This window comes from Patagioenas fasciata, chromosome 6 (assembly GCF_037038585.1).
Source record: "Patagioenas fasciata isolate bPatFas1 chromosome 6, bPatFas1.hap1, whole genome shotgun sequence".
Taxonomy (NCBI): domain Eukaryota; kingdom Metazoa; phylum Chordata; class Aves; order Columbiformes; family Columbidae; genus Patagioenas; species Patagioenas fasciata.
In genome coordinates, this window is record NC_092525.1 from 34,667,712 (window position 1) to 34,683,344 (window position 15,633).

Sequence of the window (15,633 nt, forward strand, 5' to 3'; positions counted from 1 at the left end):
CAAAGGCCATCAAAGCCATTGCTGAGGAGAGATGTGATTTTGTAGAGTTTTGAATGGAATGCTGCTTTCTTCATACTCAATTGAAGTTTTGCCATCGGTGGCATCAGGATATTATCTGCAACACCGGGCCTGGGTCATTTTTCTATTTTTGCAGTTGTTACTTCTCACAAACCATCTTAAAGAAAATATTTTGCTTACATGCTGTATTTCATTTCTGCCATAACATTCCACCAGTTTATTGCAGAGACGAGTATAATTAGCCAGATATCCATTCCCTCAAGGTTAGCATAGCATGGTATATTCAATGGGCACAAAAGACATGTTGGAAATGGTTCTCCTGGGTAAATAATTTATTCTTATAATTTCTTAGGAATGACAAATGCAGGTTATGTTGTTCTCCTCCGGTTTAAAGCACTTTCCCTATGGAGGACAGGGAAGGGATATTTCCTTTGTATCCACTACCTGTTCGAAGGGGCAGCTTAACTGTTTTGTATAATGATCCTTTAACATCCAGACATTGATAATACAATCAATGCCAACACTTATCATTTGTGCAGTGTTTTTTAATCCATGTGTCTCAGGGTAAGACAGACAGATGAAGTCAGAAGCTTCTGAAGGTTTCAGTGGTGTTGGAGAGCAGCGGTCCCACAGCAGCTGGGATTTCAAGGGACGAGAAAGGCTGAGGAGGTGTGGGGTGAGCAGCTGAACCCTTCGGGGATGGCAGCTTCACCTGTTGTGGTGAAGAGAGAGTGGTGACTGATAAAGGAATGAAATAGTGCTGGACAGAAGGGAAGAGGGTTTGAAAATGATAAACAGAGAGGAAAACAGAGCCCGAATTGGAGCACATACACATACAGAGAAAGGAAAACAGATAAAGTCATTATGGAAGAGAACTTGTTGAACTTGCCTCATTCAACAGGAAAATATGCAATATGGTCTTCTAAGACAGAAAATAGTAGGGGAGGTGACCTATTTCATTTGGAGGGAAAAAGTGCTGCTTATGACTAGGAGAACCTGTGATTTGTTCCAATCTCAGCAATGCACGTGTGGTGCAGGTTCCTCCCTGGCTGTGTGTCTGCTCCCTGTGTGGAGCTCTCTGCTCACTCCCTGATGGTTCCAAGTCGAACAACTCTGGTCTGGACACAATCTCTTAATGTATGTTTGGACAGCTGCATCACAATGGGGTCCAAATTGTGAATGCTGTCTCTGTTTTCTGCAATAATTGAAATAATTTATTGTAAACACTGAATAGTGTCATCACTATTGCTTCTTGGACATAAAAATCCCATGAGATCATAAGGAAATGTAAATTATGTTAATCTTATCTATTATATTCAGAAAAAATACAATCCATAGTCTGAACCAAAACAAAAAAAGTCATGTGTATGTAAGGTATAATCGCACTACTCTTTTGTTTCTTTGCTACAAAAAAAGAATTGTGCCAAATTCGAAGGATCCTCAAACCCCAGGCTGCACGTTTCTCCATAGGCAAGGTGCTCTGCAAAGCTCCTCTTGTGCTTTCATAGAATGTGGCACAGACAGGACAGGCCTCTTGAAGTCCCTCTGGTTTATCTGGTTGCTTAGGACAACCCCTGTAAACATCAGTGGAACAATATGTGGCCTTCAAAAAGCTGGGGACCTGGAGGAAAAACTAGGTCGTTTTGGAAGTGACAGATCCTGCATGCCTGTACCTGCACAACGAGACTGATGCCTTTGCAGAGACCTATTTTGCACATTTCTTTGGGAATGCTTCACGCATTTGATTTGTGATATATGGCAAAAATAAACATGTTTTCTGGCAGCAACTTTTTTTCTTGTTTTCTGCATTGCTTTCTGTTGTGACATAAATATTTACTGATTAAGTATTTATGTATAATGAAAGAAGAATATGAGAAAGAAGACTTTGACTATACAAAAGTGACAACTGTGCTTATTTTATTTTGATGGTGTGTTTTTATTGTGCCTTTTGAGACAATAGCTTTAGAAAGGTGAAAAGACAATTAGAAGGCTAATTAAAAATACTGGGGAAATCCAAAAAAGAGTGAAAATATTACCCTTTGCAATATAAGCTGCCAATTACACATGATAAATAGAGGAGTTAAATATTATCTAGCTGATAAATATTTCAAAGCTTTTTCTTACTGATAGGAAACAGGCTCTTATACACAATTCTGAAGAATGAAAACACAAAACAAAACAAACAAAAGCAAAAATCTGGCAGGTCTGTGTTACTTTAGAAATACTTTTTTAAAAATAGTGTTTTAGACATGAGATTAAAAGTTGATCTACTTTATCTCCTTTCTTGGCAGCGTTTCATTACAATGAGTTGCTTCAGAAAATTATTATTATTATTGCTATATATGATATTTTACTACTACTTTTCTGGATTTAAAATGTGATATTCTTCCTATACATTATTGCCTTTCATTGCTGCCTATAAAATAATTGCTATCTGTGGAAGACACATGGACAGGTGAACTTGGTCATACATGAACAAGTTCACCCTGACTTCTATTTTATGTCTGTAATATTTAAGATTTAAATCTTCATTTAGTTCTTGTTATCATCATAGCTCTGTAACTTGTACTTGACATAGAAATACAATTCTTAAACTTAAGCTATAAAAAACTTATGGCACAATGTATATTATTTAATGTATAAAACATGTGGTTTGTGATTAAATGATGAAAAAAAGCCTGAAGGGATAACTTCATTAGACTGACTGAATCTCACAAATGAACATTAAGTTATTTGGAACTCTTGTTTGAGTCCTCTAAATGTCATTCTTCTATTCTTTTTTTCTGAGAAAAATAGAAAATTAAAGCAATTCTTGTCTATGTAATCCAAAATCATATAATCTGAAGTCTTATGCAGTCTTTTCAATGAGAGCAAAGTAACCGCAATATACAATTGAGCCAGAACAGAGAAAAATGCAGAACCATTAAATGGAGTGTGAATTCAAATCTTGTGTAACTGTGGTTTAAACTTTGAAAGGTAAAATCTCATAAAGCTCTCACGGACCTGCTGATTCTGCTACACTTTTTATAAAATGTGAAGTTGTACCAAGTCATTTCTCTCCTACAAACTTTGTTGCAACAGATTTTTAGTCCAACATAGGGGTGGGACAGGACTTGGAGAGTAGCAAACCCATAATCTGCCACTGTCTGCTCTGGATCATCAGCTGAAAAAATCTTATTTTGAAACAGAAGCACGATGCTCTAAAGAAATGAGAGTTCTCATCAGGCTATCCTTTCTACATTTGCATCCTACTTATTAACTTAAGCAGGGATAAAACAACTTTGAAGACACGAGATATATTTTTGCATTGGAAATCCACGTGAACTCAGTGAGATCATTTCATAGTGTGCTATTTTACACGTCCTTCCTTCATACTTGTCAGTTTACTTTATAATCTCTGTTAATAGCTCCTGTTGGTGAATGCTACACAATAAAGACCAATTTTCCATCTCTAAATATAACAGGACAAGAGCAAATAGACATTACTCAGCCTGTAGAAAATATTACCTATATTGTGGTATTCTTAGTTCTCCTGTGAGTTAAGCCCTATATTGTTTATCTTTTCTAGAACCCGATATTCCTGTTGTAAATAACAAGCAAGATTTAATTGAAAGGGTTAGGTAAACAAAACTCTATTGCTGAACGGGGATGTTTCTTCTACAGTCTGAATTAAACTCCATGTACCTATCCAGACAAATACTAAGTTCATATGAGATATGCAGTAAAAACAGTCTTTGTGAAAGATAGCACAAAATGAAAAATCCTACAATCTGTACTGAAGAATTTCAAAGGAAAAACACTCAAATTCTAAGTTCCTCTGAATCCTTTTGTAATCAGGGCACTGAGGGCACTAATAAGCCTTAATGTCCCTGACCAGCATCACCTGGAGCCTCCTCCACACCATGGGCTCAGGAACTCTATTTAAGTTCAGTCCTCAGTTCTTGTAAGTTGTGCTGAAGAGTGCTGATCTCCTGTGCAGTCCTAGTCTGTCCCCTGCTGGTCCTCAGCCCATGGGATGGTTTCCTAGTCTGGTATCAGTCCTCATTCATTGCTATGGATTTGCCTGTACCTTATCCTTGCCTGTGGACTGGCTTGACCTTGGATCTGCCCCATCACCATGATGCTGCCTGTGATATAGGCTCTCAGTTGAGTCTGTGCACCATTTCCAGGTTTGTCTTGCTTGCCTTGTCTAGGTACAGGGCAGGGCTGGTCCCTGTGGCTGTGGGATCTCTCTTGGCTTATATTCTTTTAGCAAGCAGCCCTGCTCTTGCTGCTTCCTGATGTGTTGCATCTTTGTAATATAAACCTGAACTCTTAGAGGCTTATTTAGTTTGCAGAAGACTCAGACAGCTGCCCATAGCCTGGATCTGACGAGAGCTTCCCTTCAGTGCTTTGTGTTCTGTATGTCTTGCATGTGAAGTTATCTCATTCAAATAGATACTGATCCTGCCTTCTTCCTGTATGGTACAAGCTTGGGTTTCATAGTATTTACTGCATGTTGCAAAAGAGGCTACCATATTTCTAGACTTAGCTATTCCTATAAATGCTAATGGCTAGTCCTTGTCCCCACTGCAATAACTTCTACTGTCTCTCTCAAGAAATATCTTGCCATGTCTGTCCCTCTTATATCTTCTACTGTGACATTTTGATTTGTGTGGGTGAAGGGTGATGTGTGCTGACCTGCTGCCCACCTCACCAGGCTAACAGGCACCCCAGGACACTGAGTGCAGTGTAGAGGCACCCAAGCATCTGACTCTATGTATAAGCAAGTCAGCACTGATGAACTTGAATTCAGTACACGTAATTGGATGTTTTTGCATTTTGCAGCCCTGTGCATCTTCCAGTACTGGTGCTAGGAAGATTTTTTCCACTATCAGTGAAATTTCTATATCTCGCTGCCCTGGAGAAGGCAGGCAGTATTGATTCTGTTGTCATTTCACTATGTCAGTTTCTCTCATCACCGATCTGGTAATGAAATGACTGTGAGCATGGAAATACTTCCAGTGTGCCGCATGGTACTGACAGATCTAACATGCCCTTATAAAGAAGGCTTTAAGTATTATTTCTGGTTTATAGGTGAAAAAAATGAAGTATGTGTGTAGAAAAAACAAACAAACAAACAAAAAAAAACAAACAAAAAACCAAAACCAAAGAGGCCCAAAACAAAAAGGATTCTATAGTCTTGTCATTGTCATTAAAAAGCATTTGTCACCACTACAAAATTAATTTACAGTTGTATTAAAGTGTTTTCTTCAACAATTCCAAACTTGTTAGCCAGGCAGCTGGAAACTGCTTTAAAGTACAGCAGTACGCCCAAAGAAAGAGGTCTTCATTTAACCTAGGATTTCTTTTGAAATTGAAGTGTAGAAACAGTGAGCACATTAATGAAATCCAAACAAATTGTAATATTATATGCAAAAGGATTTAATTCTTTTTCTCCCGGCTCAAACTTAAGATACATCAAGACACCCTAATAATGAAAATAAGTGCAGATGTTTCTCTGTCAATTGAATCAATATCTTCAAAAGATTTAGAGCTTCATTAGGTCATAAAGCTTGGGTACAAATTATCTTTTTTACAAGGGATTATGGTGATACTAATACAATCTAATGAACAATAGTTTTCATCTTGTAATACATCAAGCTAAAGAACTGTTCACTTCAGACATATTTCAATAAACCTGTATGAAACAATTTTCAGTTCCACCTGCTAAGGTGTGGATTGAAGGGATACAAAGAACTTTTACACTGTGAAAGGACACACTAACTACACGAGAAACAGCACAACTTTCCTGGGGCAGAAATCTCTCTCATTTCTCATTTTTCTTCTGGGTGATTCCTGACTCTGTTGCTTAAATAATGATTCAATTTCTGTGTCTACCTGCAAAGGAGGAGCTGTTCACACCCCTTTACTTGGACCTGAAGGCCAGCAATAGTGTAGGTAGCCTTTAATAACACTGTATGATCTTGCCCCAATTTGTGAATATTTATGAAGACCTTTTATTTCCTGGATTGACCACATTAACTTAGTTGACCAGGAGCTATGAATTTCCACTTTCTTTCAACTTATGTCTCCTTCGATCTTACAGTCTTCCTACAGTGGGAAAAAAATATTATTACATATATATTTCTTTTTTTTTAACTGGTTGATGGCTGCTCAACAAAAATAAATGCCTCTTCAAACTGCTGAAGTTCTGGGACTCCCTTTTTCTTAAACAGGGCAGACAACAGATGGGAACTTGAAGAGATTATTTGTAAAGGAACCTCCAAGCTTTGATTACTAAACAGATAAAGACAGTCTGAAATGATATTTTGTGTGGTTAAAAATAGATGTGCTCATACCTTAAAGCTGTTCAAAACCATGCCTGAACCTAAGGGGCCCCATCAAGTTTGAGTGTAATTGACTGTAGCCTATGGATACCCTTGGTGTTACGGTATCTGTTTACATCAGTACTGAATTTCACCCAGGGCATGTCTGGAGTGGTGAGGACTATAAAAAGTTATTGTACATTAAATGCTACATTATGTCAATATCATAGTGCTACAGCTTGTAAATTCACATTGATTGGTATGATAAAAGATGTTTACAGCAGCAATGAACTCAATCAAGCACATGTTTGCTGATATATAAAAGAAATAACAAGCCATCTTGCTGGGCAGTTGATTTCCAGGAGATAATCCCAGACAGTCCTCTGAAGATTAGAGAGGAGGAGCTAAGAAGCTGTAGCAGTCTGGCAGTATCTGCCTGAAACACCATTCCCTGGTCACAGGTGTCGGTGCTGCTGGAAGTTGTTGCATGAGGTTTGCTAACACAATGAGCAGATGGCTTGTTATAAAGGAACTGGGTGTTGCTCTTTGAAGAAAAAAATATGCCTGGGCTGAGAAGTCTCATAGTGAGAATCCTGAGGGGGTATAAAGTATAGGGAAGGAGCTTAAGCTGAACGTTATTTCTTCAGTGGTACTATTTTCTAGCCAGATGCTCAGAAATGGGTGGGTTTTGACTGCACAGAGTCTGTTTGGACATAGTTTTATAGCAAGTGGGAAAATTCACCTGTTAAAAAAAAGCGTAAGTAACTACTTATATATTCCAAGAGGAATGTCATGCGAACAGAACAAAACACACTGGGAATAGCCAGGTTTCCTATTGTACAGCTACATGCTGCTTCTGTTTAAAAGCTTTTGAGCTTCATGACTGTTACTTCCAATGCTTTGAAACTCTGGGGGTTTTTTTGGTGTTCTCAAATGCTGATTGTTGCACGAAGACACAACCTGTCTCAAGAGTGTAGGCAAAATGTAGCTTCAAGTTTCCTGGGCCATGTCAGACTGTGCATCCTACTGCAGATCTCTAAACTGATGCTTGGCTGGACAGGAGGAATAGGTTTGCATTTCAAAGCCTGTTTTATGACTTTGTTCAAAGGCCAACATTCCTTAGAGAATTTAATTATCCTCTTTGTTATTTGAAGAAATTATATTTACCGACTTTGGGATGGATACGTGCTTATACATAGCATCACAGTCCTTGTAATTATTCAGGAAGCACGTTACTAAAAACAGGAAAGGTAAAACAGGAACTGTCTTCAAAAAATCAACTTTTCTCAGAAAGACAGGATTGGTCTGATTGCCCTCATTGTTCTTCTACTATGATAACAATTTAAAGTCATAAAAGTACCTGGGATCCCTGGATGGAGAAACAGGAAGAAGCCTGTTGGAGAATGGCTTAAAGATAAAGGACATGGGTCTATAGAGCAGTTGTACAAGCAGAGCATGTTCTGAAGACCTTAGCATAAGTAGCAAGGCTAGGCCGCAGTGGGAACCGCTGACTGTTTCAGTAAAATCAGCAAGGACACTGCGACCTTGGCAGAGTCTCATAAACAGCTTTGGAGAAGCAAGAGCACAGGAACGTAGAACAAGCATAGCTAGTAACTGCAAGTAGGAGGACCATGCAAATGTGACTGTTAGACCTTAAGCCAATTAGTAGGCGACAGGTATGCATAATTATTGTGAACTGTATAAGTATATGCTGTTCGGGCTAATAAATCAAACTATTCTTTATCACCCATATTGAGTCGACCTGCGTGTTTCTCCGCCGCCAAAAGAATTCATTGAAATACATAGATTTCTGTTTTGTCTGTGTTTTTTTTGTGACATTCATAAGTTGACCTTCATGTCACAAAAGATATTCTTATTGCTAATTCTATTTACAATCATCATCTAGTTGCATCTGTTATCTCAAGTGTTCAATATTTAAACTAGTTCAATATTAAAAATAAAATTCTATTTAATGCTCCTAATCAAGCATGTATTTAATACCCTGGTTTGGTTTCTTACTAAATTTTGTTAGCTCTGTCACTTCAACATGCAGGTAGCAAGTACCATCTACTTTCAGAGTGATCCAGAACATGGATCACATGAAAAAGGGTAAATCTGTTTTGCTTCTGGGAAACAAAAACTAAAAGCACATTCTGTAAGAAATTAAAGCCTCTCACCTCTCAGGGAGGAAGATGAGAAAAAGCATTTGCATGGTCAGGCTGTGGTCTTTGGAAGACTGTGCCATAGGTTGTGATTTTCCAGCTGAGACCAGCATTGTTTTCATCAGCCCTCCTTTGGGGAGGGGATGTGTCAGCTGCACCTTGCAGGGGATGTGGCTAGAAAAAGCCTCCCAGGAGCAGAGCTGGGAGTGGGGCACAGCTGTGTGGCCAAGCTCTGGGGTTGCCTGGGAAGTATAAAGCAACTGCTGAGTACAGCCTCTCATTAGAAACCCTCATTTGTGATTTGCTGCCCTTCCCACTGTATAACTTTCTCAGCAGAAAGGTGCGCCTCAGACTTTGGGGTGGAGAGACCTGGTTTAGGGTACAGAATGTGGCCATACAGCTAAAACGAAGCTGGCAGGGTCTGCTGTAGGCCCAAAGCAAGCTTCAACCCCAAGACAACACGCAATGCACGTGAACCTTGTAAACAGTTTCATCTGCAGTCCATGGCAGCATTCCAAATGACTAACGGAAAGAAAATCAGACCCTTCCTGATGAGCATCCTGGAAGAGTTTTCTCACAGCTGTAAGAAAAATAAAGCAGGCCTATGTGGAGACAAGCTTAGATCACACTGTCTCTGCTCTAACATGGGATTTCTTCCATTAAAATTTATATCTGGTCCTACAGATGCTTACCTACACAAACAAGCATGAGACTTTTCATGAGATTACATATTTGTAGGCAGAAGTTATACCTCTCCTGCTTCTTTTGATAAGCCTAACAAAGGTTTGAGGGGTAAATAAATGATTATTTCTGTATATTGGTAAAAAACATGATGTAAACTGTAATCAAATCAAATTAAATTAAAAATACCATATCTATAAAAGGGAATTCTTCAACTTTACAAGCTGCAAACCCATACCACACATGAGAAAACAGTCTGACATCTCTCTGGGGTTCCCCAAAGGATTTTTCATGTGACTTTTTGTCCTTAAAAATCATTCTAGTATTCACAAGAAGCCCACAATCTGTTCCTATTAAAATATCAGCTTACTTTGCAAGATGTTAAACAAAAAATATAATGCTGATCGAGTTGCAATTAAATTTGCAACTGACTTGCTTCACATCATTTAACATAGTCGATTTTCTCTGTTCCAGTTCTCATCAAGAAAAAGAAAACTTTAAGCCCCCTGAATATATTTATGCCTGACTACCTTAGAGATTCTCATGGCCGGCCTATTTTAGCCAAGAGATTGTGCAGAAATGGTTAGACTGAAATTGACATGAAATGTGGTGAGGAATGCATGTTATAAGAATGTAACAGTATGAATAAAGTTAATTAATTGATAAAACAGAAGAAAACCCAAACATTAGCAACCAGAATAAGTCAATAGAAGATGACAACTAGTTTCATGGCAAACATAAATCCAATGCTGTGGTATTTCCACTGCTTGTGAATCTGGCTCCTAACCTCAATAAACAGGCAGGATTCTACATGATTTACGGAGATAATGGATTAAATTTCAGTTGGGCTTTTATTCATTGTTCTCAAAAATATTTTTGAAAGTTTTTTATACTTTGGATAACATTTTTTAAAGCCTTTATTTGATAAACGTGTATGTTTTTAATCTTTAATGCAATTATTGGGTCAGGTCATGTGCCTTATGCTGGGATGCAAAGTATTTCAAGAAAAGACTGAGATGCCTCTTGCTGAGGGGCAACAGCAGGTATGCACATAGGAGGTTATGAGACCAGACACACTGGTCTGGGAAGGGGGGGAAATGATCTGAAACGCATATAAATCAGCTCAGACTCAGGGATTTCAGCACACGACGACGGGCCCCCAAAGCGGCACTGCGCCGTGAGCATCTGCCGGCAGCTGCAGTGCCGCAGGCCCGGCCACCTGCGCCGGCGCAACCCTCCGCTGCAGCCCGCAGCTCCCGCGGCCGCTCCCGGGTCCTGCTCCCCGCACCTCACGGCGATGCCCGCTCGGTGATCCCCGGCTAAGGCGAGAGCCCGATCCGCACTACCCCGGCCCGCGCCCCTCTTTGCCCACAGCAGCCCTCCGCAGGCGTCCTGCGGCGCTTTTCGTCAGCCGCTGCCCCGCCGTGCCCTGGCCCCGCGGCCGGGCGGTGCGGCTCTGAGGGGCCCGCGGCTGCGGCCGGCCCGGAGGGGAGCGCACCCGCGCCTAACGGCGGCCGCTCGCGGGCCCGGCCCGCCGCGGCGCTGCACGCGCCGTTGCTAGGTCCTCTGCTCGCGTCCTCGGGCAGGGAGACAGCGCGGGCCGCTCCCACCGCGAATGGCGGGGGGAGACCGACAGCTCGGCGGGACTGGCTCCAGTTCCCGGAGCCGCCTGCCCTGCCCTGCTCAGCGGACACCGCCCGCCTCTCGTCAGGCGCTCTCCTCGCACGTACCTGTGTGGGAGGGCCCGTTCTCCCCGCCCCGCCTGGCCGGCACGGGCGGTGTCCCCTCGCGGGGAATGGTTTCACCCAGCTCCCTGCCCGTAACCTCCTGCTCCTCCTCCCGCTAGTGCCCGGCTCCGCAGGCGCCCGCCCGGATGCTGCCGCCCGGCAGAGCCCCTTCGCACCCCCCGTGAGGCGCAGCCCGCTCCGCACGGCCTGGCCCCGCGGGACCTCCGCGCCGTCCGGGAGGACCGAGGTGCTCGGGGACCTCCTGCTTCCCGTCCCGACAGGTAACGGTGAGGGTGCAGCGGGGCGTTCGCACTCTCTGCCCCCGCTTCGCCTCCCCCGCCGCCTCCCGTGCCTACGGAGGACAGGCTCCCGTCCGCGGGGGGCGAGGGGGCGCCGTCCCCGGGGAGAGGCGGCGGAGCGGCTGCCCGTCGTGATTCAGCATCGCTGCCTGCCAAGGAGGGGCGGCGGGAAAGGGCAGCCCAGCCCAGCCCGGGGACTGCGGGTGCCGGGCAACCGGGGTGCAGCCCCGCCTCGGACCGTGCTGGAGCGGGGTCTCTCGCCGGCTCGGGGCGATGCTGCGGCGTGGGAGCGCGGGGGAAGGGCCGCCAGCCCCCGCTGCCTCTCGGGCGTCCGGCCCGAGGGCGTGCGGGCTGCGGTGAGGCTCTGTCCGCAGCGCCAGACCCCGGTCCCGCAGCCCTCAGCTGGGGCCGGCGCGGGCAGCGCGGAGCTGCGGGCGGGACCGGCGGGCAGCGGCCCCACGGGGAGTTCTGAGCGCAGCCGGCAGCCCCGTGCGGGCATGGCGCAGTGTGAGGAGTAAGGAACGAGGAGGCTGAATGCATTAATTTTCTCTCTCCCCGCCCCAGATTTTGCACGCGAAGTCCATAATCTGTGCGGGTCGTATCGCATGTACGGTCAGGTCCCTTTGGAGCCAGTTAAGGTTAAAATGGGATCGTCAGTCGACAGTGACACGCAATGGAGGCTAAAATGTAGAACAAGTTAAATCTCCGGAAATCAGATATCTCCCTGTGCTTTCTGTGCTTGGTTGAAAGCCCATCATCACTGGGATCTTTTTGAATTTGCGCTATTGAAACCACACACAATTGTAAGCAAAAGGGAAAAGCAATTGATGCTGGAATGTAAGCCTACTGCTGAGCTCTGTGAAACTGACTTGAGGTCTCAGCATGGATCACTTTTGTGTCTTTCTTAAGTATTTGCAGTTTGAGTACCACAATTAGATATTTTTTCCTTCTTAAAAAAACCTCTTCATTAATTTTATGTTCCACGGTGTTGGTACTTATCTAGATAATAGTCAGGGAAATACTGCTGGTTGTTTTCACACTTAGAAGACTAGGAGCACTTTTCTGTGTGGGAGTTGGTTGTCCCCTGAATTCTACAGAGTATCTCAAAACATACAGTGACTTGACCTCAGTAGAAGCTTTTGCCCCTGTTTTAAATACTAGGATGTAGCTTTTAATACAAATAGGATATGTGTCAATGCTACTTTGGACAAAAAATAACAGAAGCAGTTATTATGCCGGGGGTTTTCCTACATCCTGAGTAAATATAATGTCTACACTGACATATGGGTGTATTACTTTTAAAGACAGATTATTTGAAGACAAATGTTACAAAGTTTCAGAAAATTATGTGAGCTATTTCATACAGAATATGGGATGTCTTTCATAAGGAAAGAATGTGTTTTTATTTATAGATATTGTCAATATTATGCAACAAAGTGTAGAACAATGATTGTGGTTTTTGCTTGTTTTTGTTTTGTTTTAGAAAAACACCCCCTTTCTATATTTCTGATGGTTTGGATACATTCCACATACTTCCAAAGGGATCTGCCCACCAATTTGGGAGTGTTAGAAGAGGCCAGGAGATCAAGCCTGTCAGCAGTTATTAGGTAATTATTCCAGTAATCTAACAATCATTTCAGTAATTTTAGGTTTGCAATCCAATAAAGGTTTGTTCCCATGCTCTTCCAAAGCTGACAGAATTAAATGGACAAGTCTGAAGAACTAGGAGATGAACTGGTGAACAAGTAGTTAGATACTAAACTATCTTGCAATCTTTTGTATAGTGAGGTTTTTTTCTAAGTTCTTTATAATACTGTATGGTGATAGTGAAAGCCGTAAATGTGTTTTTGAAGGTGAAATGTGGCAGACTAATGCTGACTGCCGAATGTGCTTGCTCTGAATTTTCAACATCAAGAAAGTCTTGGTTTCTTGATTTGAATCTCCATCTGTGTATATTTATTATAAGTTTTTAAAATCTCTGTAAGATACATATGGCAAATGAGTCATTTCCTGAACGTCCACATTTTTATAATGTTCTGTGGGGGTTTTTTTCTGTCTTTTTTTTCTTCCCTGTTTCAATGCGGTATTTTTGTGGACAGATTTTGCATACAAATTGAGAACACATTATTAATTTAAGAATTGAAATCCTTAGAAAATCAAGAAAATTGAAATGAAATCTTAATGTCTGAAATAGTAGAGAAATTGATAACATTTTCCAAGCTATCTTGCAGCTACTTTTTAAAAGTTTCTGTCTTGTCTCAAAAAATGAGCACAACAACATTTTGCAAGATAATTTTTTATTTGTGAGTCACTAATATTTTTTTACTCTGTGCTGTAATTTTATCAGTGTAAAGACAGCCTGTTGAAATCAACAATGCTTATTTTTTAGATCCTAGGCTTCTGTAAACCTTCAGAAAGTGTTGAGGGTTGTTACTGCCTTGAAGTGTTGTGATTCTTGGGCCAGTCCTAAATCTTAAAGGCACTGAATTGTACTGCTAGGTTTCGTATAAGTCCCTAAAGAAGAAGGTTAATGCTTGCCTGTCTTTTACTTTTTTGAAGAGGTATTTCCATCCTGCAGGGTTGACACACTGACTCTGTGATCATCTGAGGGAGGAGGGAGTAGTTGTATTTTCCTAAAAGAGGGCTAGAGTCTGTAGGAAGATAGTGGGAATTCGTTTTATTTGGAAAGACATATACAAACTGTCATTAATTGCAAGTACCACAGCATACATATTGGAGGGTATTAGCTGGATTTCGGTTTTCCCTTGTAAACTTTAGAATATTTAGCCTCAGATTCACTTTTATTTTCCACACACTTAGGAAGTTAATTGGAGCCATTTGACTCCTGGGAGCAGGATTCAAATGGCCCTTAGTAAGCATGAGGAAGCTCTTTAGAACTCCATTAATGCTTACCTAAAACCCTGCCGGTATGGTGCTTTGCACGTACTCCTTTTTGCAGAAATTATGAGCTTCCTTTAAAGTTTACTGGAAGCAATGAGCCTTTTAAACATTAATATTTAAAATCTTAATGTATTTTAAATTTAGAATGGAATTTGTTGATGCCTACTAAACTGGTGGGTAAGACAATCATCTGTGATTGAGAAGGGATACAGGAGATAAAATGTTGTGTCATACTGAAGCAGTCAGCTTTGAATCTGTTTGGTATTGGAACAAATCTTCCTGTTCCACAGTAGCACCTCTCTTGGAGCCAGAAGCTTTTTCAAACCAGGAGGTTCCATAGTGTTTCCATCTACTGGATACTGTTCCTCATGGTGCTGGATGCAGGAACCTACAGGTTCTGCAGGGGTTAAAGTGTTAGGGGGTTTTTTTGCTTATTCCCAGTGTTCTTTCTTGCCTTCTTTCTTAAATGTGCATACAACTGTACAAAATAGTTTAAAAAATATTAATTTATACTTATTGACATTCTTCTGTTGCCTTGAATTCCATACACTAGGAAACAAACTCAAACATAATAGAACAAATTTTGGGATTTGTGTTTTACAGCACTAGATAAAGCAGGCATAATAGTTTTTGCCTTCAGTCCCAGTTTTAATCAGAAAACAGGACCTCCAAAATGAACACCAGTGTATTCATTTGTAATATTTATTTTCTCAATGTTCAAAATATCTGTTCAAATAGTTTAGAATGTTAAAAATATAGGTGTTCATTCAAAAATATCTTTGCTTCCAAGACAATATATAAGAATATAATCACATGGGTTTTTTTAATAAGCATTCATCTCTGGGGACACAAGAACAGTACTGCTTTATGGAGAGCCCAAATTAACAATAATAATGAAAGTAATACAAAAGAAAGCAACATTCTGATTTAGGCCTCACTTTTCACTTTCTGTGGAGTAAATGGCATGCCAGTGCCCACTTATGCTTGTATTTGGTTTTGGAAGGATTCCAGGTTCAAGTCTAGCATGCACCATTGCTCAAATGCACCTTAGATGACTACATTACTGTTAATGGATAGAAAACTGACTGCCTGAAAGGATGAAAGTGCTTTACACTGCTGTTTGGAAGCCCCTTCTCGCCAGCAGTAGCAGCTGAGTGCTAACAGTCACTCTTAGGAAGAAAGACTAAATCCACTTCTCATATATAACAAATGCTACAGAACAAATTGAGTGGGGTGCGAGCTTCACAGTTAGACACAGCGATGTGTTGACAAGCTTATTTTCATCCTTGCTTAGTAGCAAAATGCTAAATATATTCTTCTTTGGTTACAGTAAAGTATGTTTCCTTCCAACTTTGTCCTTGGGTTGACATGTGTTTGTTTTATTTTTAGCACTTGAAAACCAGCACAGTAATATCCCTATAGGGTGCAGTGGAAGCATTGGAGTATAGCATGAGAAAATGAAATCAGATGCTTAATTCATACAAGTGGAGAGGAAAAGACCTAGATACTGTTTATGAACACAAAAGAGAGTGCATTG

At 41.4% G+C, this 15,633-nt stretch overlaps 1 protein-coding gene and 1 long non-coding RNA gene across 7 annotated transcripts in view; one reads left to right on the forward strand and one right to left on the reverse strand.

Annotated features, from left to right (window-relative positions):
- Positions 1-332: 332 nt before the first annotated feature.
- LOC139828316 (uncharacterized) lies at positions 333-10,988 on the reverse strand. Its single transcript, XR_011739803.1, has 2 exons — positions 10,900-10,988; positions 333-730 (listed from the first exon to the last, which is right to left on the reverse strand). It is a non-coding gene; the product is annotated as an uncharacterized lncRNA (long non-coding RNA).
- Positions 10,989-11,064: 76 nt separating this feature from the next.
- The window catches only part of TTLL7 (tubulin tyrosine ligase like 7), a 65,551-nt gene continuing 60,982 nt past the window's right edge, over positions 11,065-15,633 (forward strand). For 5 of the 6 annotated variants that reach the window (XR_010651686.2, XM_071810499.1, XM_065842488.2 and 2 more), the window contains exons 1-2: positions 11,065-11,177; positions 12,679-12,802. The gene's annotated coding sequence lies outside the window, so the exon portion shown is untranslated. Of the gene's footprint in view, positions 11,178-11,759; positions 11,999-12,678; positions 12,803-15,633 lie in introns of all 6 variants that reach the window. The other variant, XM_071810498.1, reaches the window with a different exon arrangement.